At 31.7% G+C, this 13089-nt stretch overlaps 1 pseudogene; it reads right to left on the minus strand.

Annotated features, from left to right (window-relative positions):
• Window positions 1-19: 19 nt before the first annotated feature.
• LOC125841330 (ankyrin repeat-containing protein At5g02620-like) lies at window positions 20-6931 on the minus strand (annotated as a pseudogene).
• Between the last annotated feature and the right edge of the window lie 6158 nt (window positions 6932-13089).

Raw genomic sequence — 13089 nt, forward strand, 5'->3', positions numbered from 1 at the left:
ATAGAGGAGAAAATAACACTAAAGCCCAACTAATAGCATCTGTCATATTAGAAACTTAAAGTATATCAACAACATACCCAGTGAAATCTCACTAAATAAGGTAGTAGAATGTAAGCAGACCTTACCACTACCTCGTGGAGATAGAGAGGCTGTTTCCGAAACTAATACATTATTTTCTACTTTAAAGACTTACAAGAATAGATCTATGAATGCAGGTAATTAAAACAAATGGTAACCATGATCTGAGCTATCAACGTCTGAGTTGGTACTACCTTCATGACTTTCTTTCTTCACCACTTTCATTTCTTGAACTGTACTTGTATTACTTTTAGGACTTCCCTCTTTCATCCTCTTATGATCCTCTCTTTTTTTTCTCCAATCACTCTTCCTTTTACATTGTCTCACTAACAAAAAAACTTAGAAACACAGCCATAGTGCACCCTCCTCCTATGATCACAACTTCAATTAACACCCAATGATCCCCCTTTCCTTGTGGCAATATTGACCATACTGCAGCTATATAAGCCGATGCCATAAATAATGTTGAAATCCACATTACTTTGTGTGTTGCCACCATTAATTTCATCATTGTTCTTCTCTTGAATGGGATAACACTAACAAGGACATTAACAATTCCAAGGGAAAGGAAAAGTGCCACAATGTTACATACCAAAAACACCTTAAACGCGGGTCTCTCACCCAATAATGCTTTTCCATTTCCTTGATTAAATCCACCAGGAGGATTAACACCAGCAGCAAATGTCACAGTTGCTATTAGTACTGCAACAATTGTTATTGTTTTTCTTGCATTTCTTAGACCTTCACTTTGGAGCTTGATTTTTTTTGTCCTAGTACCGCGATAATTATGCTTCCTTTGATGATGATGATTATTATAATAAGAATGTTGAGATGATGAGGACGGAGAGTGAAAACCAGTAGTTTTTCTTTGCCATGATGATCCCAAAATTGGTGATGCATCTACCTGTTGAATGTCTTGAAAATTTGGTGGTAATTGGTCACATCTTTTGGCACCGGCTTCTAGTAATGCAGGGATGATTGCAAGAACACCAGAGTTACTTGCATCTGCTTCAACTACATTTAATGCTGTATGTCCTTTTTGATTCAAAGCATTTACTTCAACACCAAGCTTAAGTATATAGATAATCATCTGAAGAAAGAACAAGTCATGTATAATTAGTTTTTAGCTTTTGTATACAATTAGTGCAACTCTATTCTGCAATCCAGGAAACTAATTTCATCAATCATAATTAGTTATCAAATTAAGGGAAAATGATCAAATATGCCGTTGAGGTTTTAAGTAAGTCTCATCTATTTCATCCGTTAAAAGTTGGGTTCACTTTTAGAAAAGATTCATCCATGTCTTAAACTCTGTGTGTTCAATCAAACACTTTCACATAAAATAAAACGTCCAGGATAAAGAAAACTTACAATGGTGAGTTTCCTAACAGTAGCCAAATGTAGAATTGTATTTCCATCAGTATCTTGAAAATTCATGAGATTTGAAACATCAAGAGTCTCCATCAAGAACCTGAGGACTTCAAAGTGATTGTTCTTTACAGCCAAATGAAGAATTGTCTCTCCATGTTTTGTTATCATTTCAGCAGATTCAAGACTCACAGAGAGTATCTCAGCAATAATATTCACTCTTCCTTTAATGACTGCCCAATGAAGTGGAGTTCTGCCTTCATTATCTTGTAAACCAGAAAGGTCCATATCAAGCTTTAGCAATTCTCTTGTTATATCTAAGTGGCCTTTGCTGCATGCTATATGTAAAGGACTGCAACCATTCATCAGCTCATCCTTTTTCCAAGCAAAATCAGGTCGAACTTTAACCAATTCCTTCACTACTTCTGCAATTAGTGTTTTTTTTTTTTGACAAATAAAGGATCACTTGATCATGATAATTGTCACACTTGTTCAATTTTGTAAAGTTTGAAAGCGCACCCAAAGTTGGAGGACACTAAAGCCAAGTTAAATGACATATTTATGTATTATGTCATTAATAATTTATTAAATTTATAAAGATCCACACGTAGAAAATGATCAAAAGTGCACAATTCTATTAATGGAAAGTTTATATATGTATAACTGATTATTATCACAAGAATCTAATTAAAAATTATAAATATTTTCATAGAATAAAAGCACAAATTTCCCAAATTAAATAAAAAGAAAAGAGGTTAACGATAAGAGACTCGTTCTTAATGAGGACTTCGCCCAGACGTAGACTTTGGCCGTCTGAACATTTGAAAATAGAGACCATCCTTTTAGTTTTATTTTCGCATTTTTATTTTATTTGATTTTTATATTAAAATAATTCTTTACTTGTTTATTTTAATAAGTTCAAATAAATTAATTATTTTTTAAATCATGATTATTCTTAATATTAAGTAACTATATATATAATATAATAATAGTTGAATTAAAATTTTGAAATATAATTAATAAAAACAATTTAATAAAATAAGTTTAGGGAAATAATATAAAATTAATAAAGATCAAGTAAAATGAAACGAAAAAAGAGTAGACCATTGTTTAGCATGTAAGTTTAAGGGAAAATTGTATAAAGTAACAAACTATTAATTCAAATTAAATGTTATAACCACAGTTTTAGTTAATTCTAATTTGGAACAAACACTTTATCATTCCCCTCTCTCCCCAGAAATCTCGCTTGCCACTCTCCCTCGCGTCTCTCACTTTATACAACACAAATGAATGAATTGTGTTTGTATAAAGTGAGAGAAAACTGTATATACAAATACAAATACATATTTCTTTTGTCCTATACACTTATAATTATACAATACAAATCTTCCCATGCCCAGTTCTCTTTTGTCTTTCTCTCTTCCTCGCTTTATACAAACACAAATTATACAAAACACAATGTATAATTTGTGTTTGTATAAAGCAAGATAAAGATTTGATATACAAATACAACTGTTTTAACTCGATTCAATGGTCTACAAATTCAAATTTTATGTAGTATACAAACACAAATAACATATACATATATGCAAACGCAATTTCATAGACACAGACACCCGATTTATACAAATCATTGCGATTTATACAAATTAGATGCCAGCGATTTTATACAAATCAAAGTTGTCTGTGATTTTTATACAGATTTGATGCTCCATAGCAAACATAGTTTGCTATGGAGCGCAAATAGCAAAACTGTAGCTATAGAGCACTAATATGATTTTTATGTTTGCTAAACCTAAAATTTACTCTAATTTTAATCGGACTTTTACCGAAATTATGTTACGATATAGTTAGACAATTTTGAGTTGTGAGAATAGTTAAGTAAGTAGCAATGATCAAAATTGTATATGTATATAAAAAAAGGGGAAAAGCAAACTATTAATTCAAAATAAATGTTATAGCTACAATTTCATTTAATTATATTTCGTAGCAAACACATTGTCATTCTCGTCTCTCTCCCCTGAATCTCACTCGCCACTCTCAATTCTCTCCCTCGCCTCTCTTACTTTTATACAAACACAAATGTATAAATTGTGTTTGTGTTTGTATAAAGCGAGAGAGTGTATATACAAATACAAATACATCTCTTCGTCCTATACACTTATAAAAATACTAATACAAATCTTCCCCTGCCCAGTTCTCTTTTGCCTTTCTCTCTCGCTTAATACAAACACAAATTATACAAATATAATGTACACTTTGTGTTTGTATAAAGCAAGAGAGAGATTCGATAGACAAATACAAATGTTTTAACTCGATTCAATTGTATACAAATTCAAATTTCATGCAGCTATACAAACACAATCATTGATACATATACATAGTAGTTACATATATACAATTGTCTAACCAATATACATTTACAATTCACCTCTCTCCCTCTCTCGCTCGCATCTATCCTATCCCTCCTAATCTCGCTCGCCACTCTAGCCTAACACAAAGAACATATATATATATATACAAACGCAACTTTCATAGACACAGATAGCTCGATTTATACAAATCACCGTGATTTATACAAATCAAATATTCCATAACAAACATAATAGCAAACTATATTTGCTATGAAGCGCAAATAGCAAAACTATAGCCATAGAGCACTAATATGATTTTTATGTTTGTTATTCCTAAAATTTACTCGTTTAAAAAAGTAGCAATGATCCAAGTTAGCATATATATATGCATGCCTTTACTCTTAAGTTATAGTATTAAATAGACATAATATATAAATATGACCCTTAACTTGGCGTCAACTGATAATTATGACCTTTAATTTTGGGTGTGCACATATAGACCCTTAAATTTGTATAAAATTGAACAAATAGATACATTCGTCGTACATGGCACCCTATGTGGAAATTTTGTGTCCAACGTGGCGTCCTATGTGTATTATGTCATGTGAGACATGTGTGTCTACTTGTTCAATTTTATACAAGTTTAAGTGCCTACTTGTGCACACTTAAAGTTGGAGGGTATAGTTGTCCGATAAAGTCAAGTTAAGGGTCATGTTTATGTATTATGCTTATTAAATATAGGGCTAACCCATCGGTGGCCCCCTAAAATTGGCACTAACTTTCACTTAGACACTCTAACTAGACTTTGTTCATTTTAAACACTTCATGTAAGGTCTTGTTGTGTCATTTTGACACTTTCGTTACAATTAGCAAAAATATATAATGTGTGTGTAATACACTCGCGAATGACGTGTAAAGTGTCCAATTAAATGAAGACATTTGTCATTTGTGCCCAAAATCATTCTTAAATAATAAATTTTGAGAAAAACAAAAACTAGCCAATAAATCGATGACATGTGGCATTTTTTGCCCACATAATAAAAAAATATTTAACCAATTAACAAAAACTATTTTGCTGTCTTCTCAGTGTCTTCTCCAAAATACTAATTTTTTTGTAGAAACGCTATCCCCTCCCCAGCGGCCCTTCTCAATCATACACAAACCCTTTAATTATATAAAAGAATAAAGCTAAATCATGGATTTAGATTCTTCTTAATCAATAACAAACAATTAAATTGAACGGAAATCATTAAAATTAACTGGAGAAAAATAATTAAGAGAGCACTTACCGTAAAAGCTAAGTTTGAAGGCTTGTGAAGGAAGAGGAAAAATCAAATCCACTTCCATATTACAATAGTAAATTCCTCCAAAAAAGAATTTCATGATTATTTCAATATTTAAATCTTGAAATAGGTTTTTAAAAAACATTCACCATGGATGGAGTTAAGCTTGAAAAATGGAGGCTGAAAATAGGGAAAAAGAAGAAGAAAAAATAATTAAAAATTGATTAAATAAGTTCTTCACGCGCAATAAACGAGTGTATCACACTCTCTGATCTATGACATGCATGCAAAAAGTGTCAAAATGACACAATGAAAACTTACCTGAGGTGCCTAAAATGAACAAAGTCAAGTTAAGTTTTCTAAGTGAAAGTTGGTGTCAACTTTAGGGAGCCACCGATGGGTTAGGCCTTAAATATAATAATAATAATAATAACATCTTCAAGACATGATGTATGTATTATCACGTCATCCCTTGAATACCTAAATCGCAATATTGGAATTTTTTTTGTCCACAACCGTCAACGTCATATACAAAGTTAGGTGTTACGAAATAATAAGAATTAAATGTGTCCAAAAAATCAATTTTACGTGCTCTTTTGACATGATGAAGATTATTTTCTCATCTCCAATCAGTATTTTTTCTACTTTGATGAAACTAATATCGACTTACTTTAATATGTCAACTACATTTGTCTATTCTATGAAACTTGCTCCTACCGGCACCATTAATTAGGAGTCCTATTCCCTTTTAATTAATTACGACCACATACTCAAATCCAACACGCCATTGATAATACACACAACAAAAACCTAGATTTTCCTTTTAGCGATAATATTTATTGTCATAAAAATATTTAGTGGTAATTGAATTAATGTTATTGCATTCTAAGTTGCTAAAGTTTTTAACAATAATTATATAGAATACTAGTTATAAATATCCATATTATATTATTACGCTAAAACAATTATTGCTAAATCATTTATTTGTGTAAGTAATAAATAACTGATTTTAGTCAAGAACAACTTTTATCTATGCTTATTAATTAGAGATAAGTAAGAATTTTCGTAGAATAAAAGAGGGTACAATTTATATATACCTAAATAAGTAAATTTAGAATCCAACACTCATAAATTCAAAATCCAAGTTAATTACGCCTCAGATAGAAGGTAACAAGTATATGGTACTTATGATCAATAGCTAACCCGAACACCATCATTATAGAGAGTATTACTCGAAGTTTGAACATGTAAAATCGCAGAATGTAATATTTTACCTGTATGGCCTGATGAAGCTGCAACATGTAGTGAAGTAGTGGACATATCAACTTCAAGCATCAACAACATGTGGATATTATTATTATGTAAGAAATGTTTAACCACTTCAATCCTCCCTCTCTCACATGCTACATAAAGCACACTCTTATCCCACAAATTTGTCTTATAAGCAATCCATGGATCATTCTCAACCAGAATTCTCACAATTTCTACTCTCCCTTCTCTACATGCTTCATGTAAGGGCGTCTCCTGATCCCGATTCTCCGCGGACACCATCTCCGGGAACAACTTGACAATCTCTCTAACCAATTCAACATGGCCAAGTCTAGCTGCAAGGTGCAATATGGTGTGTTGTAATGAACCCTCAATGGTTTGTCTTACTATGTTGGAATCTTCTTCAATGAGTTTTTGAATGGCTTCAACATCTCCCCTGAAAACTGCTTCATTCACCCGCCGCTCCATTTTTTTTTAATCAGTGAAAAGTGTGTGATGGAAAATTAAATGTAGCTTTCAGATTGCACAATATGTATGTATAGTTTTTGTTTATCACAGGGGACTCACTATTTATGCAAACTATTAAGTCATTTTTTTCCACAACTGCAGCAACCAAGAAGATTCCTAGCTAAGGGATAGCGTGCTCTTTTTCGTTTCATTTTCTTATTAAACATATATATATATACACCATAAAAAAGATGTGGTGTACTGGATGAAACTGCTCCTTTCTTAACCAGATATTTCAAGTTCAAGTCCAGAATATGAAAAAATTCTTGGTAGACTTGATCACCCGAAATTAAAGGGACTCTATAGTAAAGCTATGTGGGTACCAAAACCAGATAGAAAAACAAAAAAACAAACAAACACACACACATACAAAGGTTATATCAACTCTAAATGACAAACCTAAGAGATATATGAGGTCATTTTCTCTATATATAAAATATATTGGCAGGCGGCTCAGCTTCTAGCAAAATGGTGAAAGTCAGTATTACTTGGAATAGTTTTGTATGGGTAGGTCGGCAGTGTATAGAGTTACTAGGCCAAGTCATCGGTTCGGGATTGACTCGATCGACTTATTTATATTTTACCTCAGACTCAACTCGATTAGATTCAGAAAAAAAAAAAAAAAACGATTCAGGTTAACTTTAATAATTTGTTGAAAAAATATTATTGAATCGAATCCACCTATAAGGAATGCTAGATAACCCATAAGTCTCTATTAATTATTCTGTCACCCAAAAAGTTAGCTTATATAAACACCATTTTGGATATATAGTTTAAGTTTTAATCTTATTGTTACTACTTTATTTAGGATTATGAATGAAGTCTAATAAATTTATGTTTTCTGTTTATTTTTCGTATATTGTCCCTTAACGTATCAATTTATAATAAATATGTAACTTGTTAAATAGTGATATAGTTCATGGATAATGTTAAAGGAATACTCAGGTCATGAGTCAACGATCAAATAAATTAGTAACAATAATCATAACAACGTACAGTAATTAAATTAAAACATCTGCTTGTAAGAAGAGTTGACAATCACGCATTTGTGAAGGCTATATCATTATTCCTTTATTGAGTACAACACTTATTAACATAGTTAAGTATTGTTTGAAAGTACCTTTTAGTCAAAATTAAGTATATATAATTTAGGAATTTTGTAGGTACAACACTTATTATCTGTTTTTGTTTTGTTTATAAGTACGGAATAATCTGTTTTAAAGCAATCAATATTTTTTGTTCGGGAGAGGTGATTCAACTTCAGTTTATCGAGGATATTATCTTATATATAGGAGGTAATAAATGACACATATTAAGGTAGAAGGTTAGTAAATAATTATGTTGTCTAGCTTCTCTTTTCATACTACTTTGTCATGCTTTCTTCATTTCCCATTTTCTTTTATGACTTCTTCGCTTCCTATTTCTTTTTCCAAATTATTTTAAAATGTTTTTACTTGAGCTGATTGAGTCTATCAAAACAATTTAACTACCTTTTAAAATAGAGATAAAATCAACTTATACTTTATATATCCTTCCAAATTATTTGTAAGATTACTCTAAATATATTAAAATTGTTGTGGTTGTAAACAAAGTGAAGTAGGAAATAAATGTGAATCCATTAGTATCTATAATGTGTAATGAATTACTTAGAAAATACCTCATAACTTCACCTAGGGAGACATCATTATCAATCTAGACGACAATATATGTGACCTCACCTCTTGCATCAACATTATTTGTTCATTAGTAGTCTTTACTTTTGGTGACTCCAAGGTCGTCCATTACTTTTGTATTGTTCCACCCAAATCTTTGAGACGCCAAACAATGACATATAATTTTGTAATCATTTAAAATTTATTGAATATAAATTTATAAAATGATTCAAATTATATTAAATTTATGAATATATTAATCCAAATAAATATTATGGATTAATATAATTGGGTTGATTATTTAAGTCTAATAAATATAGATTTAATTAAAGTCTAAATTAATTGATTGGGGCTACAACAAGCCCAGTTTGCTAATCCTAACTTCATCTCATCCTAGAGGCCCATTTTCTCAGTGCCACGTGGCAAATGACGTGGCATGCTAAGTCAAACAAGAAGCCAATAGGATCATGACATGTGTTGAGGATGACAAGCCCGCTCCATAAAACCCATATGCCATGTCACTTAAATCTGATTGGCCGAAGGGAATCCTATTCCTATCACAACTCCTCTATTCTAAAACTATAAATAGGGGTCCTCATAATTTAGAATAGAGGACCAAGAGTTTGAACAAGAAGCTAGAGAAAACTCGTGGATCAAAAGCCACAATTTCTCTACAAGCTACAAGTTCAAGTGTTCAAGTTCAAGATTTGAAGAATTCAAGATCAAATTCAAGAACGATCAAGATCAAGACCACTGGATTAAAGATCAAGCTCGAAGCCCTTGAATTCAACTAGAAAGTCAATATCAAGATAAATTCAAGTCAAGATCAAGTTCGAGATCAAGATCAGGATCAAGATGAAGTTAAAATCCAAGTTCATCAAAGATTCAAGTTCAAGAGCCCTTGAATTTATATTCGAAAAGGCGAATTCAGAGGAATCATTGAGATTGTAACACTTGCACTTTGAAATAATAAAACGATTATTGCATAAAAAAATGCTAAGATATAGTCGATAGAGTAAAGGTCTTAACCATACCTTATTGAGAGACTGTTATAGTTCTTGAAGTACTGCTTGCATTGTCACACGATTCAACCACGGGTGGGATAGCATCGTCTAATACCCTTAATCTCCTAAAAAAACTTCTTTGGTTGAGGACTACGTCCTTTCCACACATCTGTTGCAGTGTTGATTAACCACTACCGTTCTTACAACTTTATAGCTGCACACCATTGACTTGTTCTCTGCTTGATTCCACTGCAGACCAGGTCCCTTTGCAACATAGTTATTAATTCATCAAAACCAAGAATACAACACCAAGCAACATATAGCTCTTTAGTGCAGAAACATGTTGTGTTACACTCCTCAAAGTTAACACACTTCAAATGAGCCATTTATCTATGGGAGAAACTTATCACTAATAATTTTGCACTATGCTTAGCTTGTGGCCTGTTTGGTTTGTTGCTTTCCATTTGTAGATTCGTTTTTGTTGTCCACAGGGGTGGACCCACCTTATACCAAGGGGTGTCAATCGACACTGCTTCGTTGAAATTTTTTAGTATATATACATATACAAAAAATTGAAAAAAAAAAAAAAAAACTACAAATATTATTAATGACACTCCTTGAACAAGTCAGCAGCTCTTTGGCTCGTTGGTTTGCACAAAATGGTTATTCCTTTCAGCGCCTGTGAGTGTATATTCATTTGCTAATAAAGGACATTACTTAGTTTTTCCTTTATGATTTAACAGTAGAAATTGCCCTAGTAGTCATGTTTTATCTTTATAATTGGCTCTTATAAGGACTTATTTTGAGTTGAGTTTATATGACCCAATGGTGAGATGCAATTGGGCATGGAGAGTGTTTAACAATATTGAAATATAGTAAAGTAAAAGTGTATTTGTTTTATACATAAAGAGAAAAAAAGACCAGTCTTATAAGTGATTTTGTTCTATACGAGTAGAAGCACGATAATTTTAATATCCAAAACGATTATAGATAATCATGAGGATTTTCGTTTCCATAAATAAAATAGTAACATAAAATAATAAAATTAAATTCCTTAAACGGTTTGTTCATTATTCTTAATCAGAAAATAAAAATCAGAACTTGGTATAGATAGAAAAAGTAAACAGTAATTTTCAAACAAAAAATAAAATAAAAATTATCCCGAAGTCACAAAATTCATTTTCATATGTCCTCAAGTAATTTAATTCTCTCACCGTATTTGAAGTATAAAATTATTTCCTCCCAAGTTAAATCTGATACCTTTGTAAGAATAACAGTACTTCAAACTCCGACAACATTCGAACACAAAATTAATGCAAGCTTTCGTTTGTGTGAAGGATAACACCAAATAGTCCTGAAATTGGATTATAGTGTCACTTAATTTGTTGTTTGGTTGGTAAGATCGGGATAACTTATTCCGAAATTAATAATTAGTACCGGAATAAGTTATTCCTCTCCTTGGGTGGTATAGTAATCCCGAAATAACTTATTCCGAAATAAAATAAGTAAATGACAAAGATATTCCTTTTTCACATTCATGAATGACATTTTTGTAAACAAATAACTTGTTCTTAAACTTTAGGTAATGCATATTATTTTGAATACAACAAATCAAACACTTAATAATAAATAATCTAAACAAAACTTATCCCATCATAACTAATCTCAGCATAACTTATTCCATCGTTACTAATCTCATCATAATTTTTATTCAAACCAAACATAATATTATGACAATGATGACACGAGAATTTACCTTCTTTTCAACTTGTTAAGCTAATATAAAAGTGTTTTTCTGTTTATACCTAACAAACAAAAGTTCCTATTTATACCTAATAGTTTTTCGAAATTATGTGTCAGTTTGATTGTTTGGTGTCTCAAAAGATTTGGGTGAAATAAAACAAAAGTAATGGACGACCTTGGAGTAACCAAAAGTAAATATTACTAATGAACAAATGTTGATGCAAGAGCTGAAGTCATTGTAGACATTGACATTTTGCGGACTCTACAAGACATGTTCAATTTGAATTGAGACTCTAGAAGGTGTGTTCAATTTCAATTAAAATTCTTGGAGGTCACTCAACCCTAAACCCCAGTTTATGCCTATATAAAGGGTACTAAATTCCCTTAAAAAACATCTCAAAATATCTCATAAAATCTTGGGTATTTTTAAAGATCAAGATCTCGAATATTCCACAAAAGTCATGGAACATTCATATAGAGGTCAAATCTAAATCATCTTAGTTCGAGAAATACGCCACTAACGGCCCTCGAATCATGGATAAATCTTAGGAGAGTAGAATCAAGGGAGAAACAGAATTGTACCCGCGCCATTTATCAATAAAGTTATGTTTCTTCTTATTTTATTGTGATTGCAATTTATTTTCTGTCACTTTAAAATTTGTTGCAAACAAATTGGCACGCCCAGTGGGACCAAATCTGCACTTCATCTCTTCTCTTAAATCAAATATGAAAATATGAAGCTGCAAAGGTGAAATAATGCGTACTTCAAGTCTCGTCTTTGAGTTTCATCAAGTCTACACTCCGACAAGCCTTGAAGCAGGGGGCATTTGTAGACATTGGAATTTTGTAGACTCTACAAGACGTGTTCAATTTGAATTGGGACTCTAGAAAGTGTGTTCAATTTCAATTAGAATTCTTAGAGGTCACTCAACCCTAAACCCCAGTTTATGCCTATATAAAGGGTACTAAATCCCTTAAAAGACATCTCAAAATATCACATAAACTCTTGGATATTTTTAAAGATCAAGATCTCGAATAATCCACAAAAGTCATGGAACATTCATATAGAGGTCAAATCTAAATCATTCTAGTTTGAGAAATACGCAACTAACGGCCCTCGAATCATGGATAAATCTTAGGAGAGTAGAATCAAGGGAGGAACAAAATTGTACCCGCGCTATTTATCAATAAAGTTATGTTTCTTTTTATCTTTTTGTGATTGCAATTTATTTTCTGTCACTTTAAAATTTGTTGCAAACAACCATATAGATTGTCGTCTAGATAGATAATGATGTCTCTATATATGAAAATATGAGGTATTTTCCAACTAATACATTAGAGATACTATTACTCCCTCCGTCTTATTTTATATCAATTAATGTAATGATCCGGTCGGTATTTTTTAGAAAGTTTCGTGAATTGACCGTTTTGCTCCTCCCGTGATCGATCCCAAATCTTTTATGATTGAGTTTGAGAAGTTGGTTTTGAACTTTGAGTTAAAAGTTGAGAATTTTGTAAGTTTTGAGTTTGAAAACTTAATATTGTTAAGAAAGTGGTTTTTGGAGTCTTTTGGATTTTTGAGTGTCGAAATGGAATTTCGTCAATTCTATCAATCTCAAAATATTGTGAAAATGTAAAAATTTAGCCTTTAAATTGACTTTGATCAACATTAGGGGTTCGGATGCTCGAATCGGAATTTCGAGAGTTTTGTTGGATTCAGATGATGATTTTAGGCTTAGGTGAGATCTTGGTTGTTTTTTAAGTGGTCCTGAGCTTGTTTTAGCCTTTTAGGCATTGAATTTATTTCTTATGGTTTTCACAGATGTCATGT

The sequence above is a fragment of the Solanum stenotomum genome, chromosome 10 (assembly GCF_019186545.1).
Source record: "Solanum stenotomum isolate F172 chromosome 10, ASM1918654v1, whole genome shotgun sequence".
NCBI classification, from domain to species: Eukaryota; Viridiplantae; Streptophyta; class Magnoliopsida; order Solanales; family Solanaceae; genus Solanum; species Solanum stenotomum.